Source organism: Lipotes vexillifer, unplaced genomic scaffold (genome assembly GCF_000442215.2).
Source record: "Lipotes vexillifer unplaced genomic scaffold, Lipotes_vexillifer_v1.1 scaffold973, whole genome shotgun sequence".
NCBI classification, from domain to species: Eukaryota; Metazoa; Chordata; class Mammalia; order Artiodactyla; family Lipotidae; genus Lipotes; species Lipotes vexillifer.
Window position 1 is genome coordinate 838197 of NW_006792653.1, and position 6201 is coordinate 844397.

Genomic DNA, 6201 nt, shown 5'->3' on the forward strand with positions numbered 1-6201 from the left:
AGTTTGTTATATACATAATATTTAGCTGACCCTCTTAAATCTTTTTACATATTTTTGAATATTACATTTATTGTTCTTATACTTTAATTGCATATTATTTAAAAAGTGAATTATTTCAAGTAGAAATAAAATCTCCTTCAAAAAATTACAGTGAATCTTGCTTTTGCACTTTTGGTAACTTTCCTATTTATTTCTTTACTGCTCTCTTTTCCATTGGATTTTCCACTTTAAGTTTATACTCATATCAATATAATACAGTCTGTAAAAGCTCTCATATCTTTTCCTACCACATAGTGGTCATGTAATTTTTGGCAAGTTACTTAACCTCACTATGTCTCAGTTCCCTGATATATAAAATCAAATTATTTATAGTACCTATTTCTAATTTTTGATGACAGAATTAGACAATTGATCTAAAGTGTTTATTCCAGTTGTTTGATACAAATTAAGACTTCAATGAGCTGTAGTTATTCCTCCAACGTGGATTTTTTGGTTGATGATAACTAATGTGATAAAAGATGTTTTTAAATGAATGAAAACAGAGATATCTGAGAATGGATTAGAATAATTCTCTGGTTATCTGGGGTCCAAATAAAATACATTTTGAGTGCCCAAAACTTTTAAATGTCCCTGTAAGATAATTGAAAAGATAGTGAATGTTATGCATTATATTGGAAAAACTGCTTAAGAAAAAAAAAATTTCTGACCATATATGTGACTTATTTATAGAAAATTTTACCTGAATGACATTAAGGATAAATGAGAGCTGGATTTAATTTAATGGCATGTATTTAAATAGCATATATATTCATGATGGTACACACCTACATAATCTCTTTACAGATTCCTTTCTTCCAATCAGAGTTTGATGTTTTTTAAATAAATGCACTGCTTTGAAGATTAAATTTAGGAATATAATAACATCTTCCACTATCAGGGTGTTATAGAATTTAAAATACCTAATTTTCATTCTTATGTGCTAAATGTTTACAGAACCCACAAAGAGGAAATATTGGGATTGGTTATATTTATACTTTTAACACAGTTTTATTAATTCTTTGACATGTATGAAATTTTAAGAGAAATACATACCTTACATTTCACATAGTTCCTATTGTTATCTTTGAATAAAAACAAGCAAACAAACAAAATTAAATTCCATAGTCCCCCAAAAAATCCATGAGCAAGAGATGTACATTTTTTAACCTGTGTTTATTTTTTGTTTACTATTGTCATGCACTAAGCTAACAGCTCAATTTGGAGAAAAGAGAAACATACCTAGCCCTCAACTGCTTACTGCTAAATTAGTTCATACAGCTGTTCCTAGTTCATTTTAGTCATTTCAATTTAGAATTGATCATACAATTTATCCATATCTTTAGATTCTTTGAAAACTGAACTAGATTCAAATCATAAAGTGATTATAAATATACAGTTTTATGTTTGTTTCATTCCTTAAATTATACAAAGTGCATGTGTGGCTGAACCAAAAGCAAATCTATTTTTGAGTTAAAGTTGTAAAATAAAAGTTGAATTAGTGTTTGGGCACATAGGAAATTGTGACTGCACTTTAAGAGTTAGTCATTCATTTAAACATATTAATTTTGTTATCTATAAGAAGAAATGCTAATGCATCTAGTGTACAAAGAGCTGTACATAATAAAAAGCTAACAACCTTCAGGGTATCCATTCACCATAAAACTAATTTCACACCTAGTCTATTATGTAATGTGCTATGAAAATACCTCTGTGCTTCAAGATATTATACTAGCTTGCATGTACAAATTTGGTTCTCTTCTTTGAAGTAAAGATTGCATACACATTAATAATCAAACTCCTAGACTTGATCCATAAATTCATTCTTATTTTATATACTTAGAAAATCTGTGTTTTCTTAATGACCCAATCACAAGTGAGTAAATAAAGGTAGAAAGATAAACATTTGTTATCTATAATGTGTGGCAAATTTACTGTACCGACATTCTATCCTTCTAGCAATATTTCCTTCTAGCAATTTCAAACTAGAATGCCTTTCAAGGATATTTGTGTTAGAAATGTACTCTTATACTGACCACATGCACAATGACACCTAGTGATACTCAAGTAAGTTAGAACATCATTTTTCATAATATATATTTTATTTTAAATTTTTATTTTAATTTTTTAATTTTTTTTTATTGAAGTACAGTTGATTTAATTTCAGGTGTACAACAAAGTGATCCAGATGCTTTTTCAGATGCTTTTCCAGATGCTTTTCCATTATAGGTTATTGCAAGATACTGAATATAGTTCCTGGTGTTGTACAGTAGGTCCTTGTTGTTTATTTATTTTATATATAGTAGTGTGTATCTGTTAATGCTAAACTCCTAACTTATCCCACCCTATCCCCTTTGGTAACCATAAGTTTGTTTTCTATGTCTGTGTGTTTATTTCTGCTTTGTAAATAAGTTCATTTGTATCTATTTTTTAGATTCCACATATAAGTAATATCATATGATACTTATCTTTCTCTGTAGATGGACATTTAGGTTGCTTCCATGCCTTGACTATTATAAATACTGCTGCTATGAACATTGGGGTGTGTGTATCTTTTCAAATTAGAGTTTTCATATTTTCCAGATATATGCCCAAGAGAAGGATTGTTAGATCATATGGTAACTATTTTTAGCTTTTTAAGGAACCTTCATACTGTTCTCCATGGTGGCTGTACCAATTTGCATTCCCACCTGCAATGTGAGAGGGTTCCCTTTTCTGCACACCCTCTCCAGCATTTATTATTTGTAGACACTTTAATGATGGTCATTCTGACCAGCATGAGGTGGTACCAAGGCAAATCTAGATTCAATGCAATCCCTATCAAATTACCAAAGGCATTTTTCACAGAACTGGAACAAAAAAACATTTTTTAAAAAAATTTATACAGAAACACGAAAGATCCTGAATAGCCAAAACAATTATGAGAAAGAAGAACAGAGCTGGAGGAATCAGGCTCCCTTACTTCAGACTATACTGCAAAGCTACAGTAATCAAAACAGTATGGTACTGGCACAAAAACAGACACATAAATCAATGGAATAGGATGGAAAGCCTACAAAGAAACCCATGCACTTACGGTCAATTAATTTTTGACAAAGGCAAGAATGTACAATGGAGAAAAGACAGTGTCTTCAATAAGTGGTGCTGGGAAAAACAGACAGCTACATGTAAAAGAATGAAATCAGAACGTTCTCTCACACCATACACAAAAAAATAAGCGCAAAATGGATTAAAGACCTAAATGTAAAACTGGATACTCTAAAACTCAGAGGAAAACACAGACAGAACACTCTTTGACATAAATCGCAGCAATATTTTTTTGGATCTGTCTCCTAGAGTAATGGAAATAAAAACAAAAATAAGCAAATGGGACCTAATTAAACTTAAAAGCTTTTGCACAGCAAAGGAACCATAAACAAAACAAAAAAGACAACCTACAGAAAATATTTGCAAACAATGGTATCAAAAAGGGATTAATTTCCAAAATATACAAGCAACTCAAACAGCTTAGTATCCAAAAAACAAACAAACAAAACAATCAAAAAAATGGGCAGAAGACGTAAATAGACATTTCTCCAAAGAAGACATACAGGTGTCCAACAGACATATGAAAAGATACTCAACATCAGTAATTATTAAAGAAATGTAAATCAAAATATGTATTTTAGAAAAGATAAAATTTAAATCAAATAACAGAAGCTTCATATCATACCTAAGATGTTAAATTTTGCATATCATAATTCATGTTTAGAATTTTATTCAACTAATTTTATTAAACAACAGCTTCCACTGATATCCTTTAACAGGCACAGTAAAGAACAAAGCATGTTTTGACCAAAAGAGCCTTATTTTACTTTTTTTGAATTAGCATTCCATTTGGATTGGATTTGATTCATTAATAGTTATAAAGAATTTGATGTGTGGTGTTGCTAACACAATTAGTTAACAAGTTTTTTTGTTTTTTTTTTTACATATCCACATATTCCATATACTGTGATAATGGAAAAAATAGGGAAAAAATTACAGTGTTCTGTGAAATGGTATTGATAACTGAATACACTTCAATATGTATGTGAATTTATGTACACAATATTTTTCTAGTATAAATGTGTTAAGATTCCTTAATAGACTTGCAGCCAAAATCTGTGACAGAATAGTTAATATTAAGTAACATGTAATTGTTTTTTTATCCATTGCTAAGATATTGTGTTATTTTTGTCAATTGATAACTGAATTTGGAAAAAGGGATGAATTTTACGGTAGTTGATAGCAGGCTCATAATATCATGAAAAATATGGTTTGAAACTTAATGATATTATAGTATAGTAGTATAAAATGTTTCATCATGTCTTAATACAGTCATTCAAGTTGTTGGTGAAAAATACTTAGATGTCTGTGATCTCCTTTTAAGGCTATTCAAGTAAGTAATTAAGTTAAATCATAATATATTTTTGCTTTAAAAATAAAACCTGAATCTAAACTTCCTGAATCTAATATTTTCCAATTTATATTTCCAATTATATTTTAAAAATCAGAAAAAAATTTAATTTGACAACATTTAACATTTTTATAAAATAGGGAGATGTAAGCACATTTATTTAAAAGAAAACACATTGGTAATATCAAACAACCTATATAAGCCATCTAATTTTTTTTTTTTTAAGATTTATTTATAGTTTATTTATGTTTGGCTGTGTCAGGTCTTACTTGCAGCATGCGGGATCTTCATTGAGGCATGCAGGATCTTTCACTGGGTGCACAGGCTTCTCTCTAGTTGTGGCCTGCAGATTTTCACTTCTCTAGCTGTGGCATGTAGGCTCCAGGGCACATGGGCTGTGTAACTGTGGCGTGATGGTTCCAGACAACGTGGGCTCTGTAGTTTGCAGCACGCAGTCTCTCTAGTTGAGGTGCGTGAGCTCAGTAGTTGTGGCATGCGGGCTTTGTTTTCCCGCGGCATGTGGTATCCTAGTTATCCGACCAGGGATCATACCTGCATCCCCTGCATTGTAAGGTGGATTCTTTACCACTGCACCACGAGGGAAGTCCCTAATTATTTCTTTAGTAAAATCAGGTGGAATAATATTGGGTTAGGTAATTCTGACAACCACCCACTAAGGCCAAGAGAAAAACTGAAAAAAAAAAAATATATATATATATATATATTTATAACTACATAATATCAAACAGTCAATAAAACAGTGAAAAAAATACAAGACAAAGATTCAGGAGAAGATTAAAAAAATGATACTTTAATCAAGAATTTTGGAACATCTTTTTCCCTGAATGGGTCTGTCACTTCTCAAAGAGATGTCTGTTAGGATAATAAGGTGAAAGGTGCTTTTGAGACACTCACAGACCCAAACTCTCAAAAATTTTCAGAGAGAATATGTCAAAGGAAATAGCACTATCTTAATTCCTCTTATTTTAAGCTTGGACCCTGAAGTTCTACACTTAGAGATCAACAATAGCTGGAAGTAGACAACCCTTGAAGGGAATTAAATCTTCCTAATTTCTGATATTCAAATAATGATCCCAGGGAACAAATATAAATCCTTTCTTGAGAAAAATTATATCATCTTATGCCTCTCATTTTTCTACAGTTTCTTGTATAGTTTCAGTCACTCAATCAAATAGAACTAGGCAAATGCACAGTGGTCCAAGTCAGGAATTGGAAGAGGCAATAGACACAAATCCATAAGCATTTCTGAAAATGTACTCTTCAGGCCCAGACTTCAAAGGAAGACCTATCACAAAGTAATAGATATGCCATTACAAGGTACCAGAATAAAACTGCTGAAAAATGAAAACATTGAGAAAATCTCAAGAATAACCAGGAATAAAAACTAATTACCTTCATAGGAGCAATAATTAGACTTCAAGCTGCCACAAAAAAATGGAAGTCAGAACATAGTGAAATGATGAATTCAAAATCTAAAGAAATGAAACAGCCAACTTTTAAATATAAACTCAACACAAAATATGATAATATAAGTGGAAAAAGTCAGTTTTAGAGATAGAGAAGTTTAGAGAATTTATCACAAAAAGACACAGACAAAAAGAAATATTAAATGGTATAACTTGGGGGAAAAAAAGAATAATATCCAGATAGTAGCACAGAGATGCAGAGAGAAATGAAGAGTTTGTCGAAAGTAAATATACTGGCTA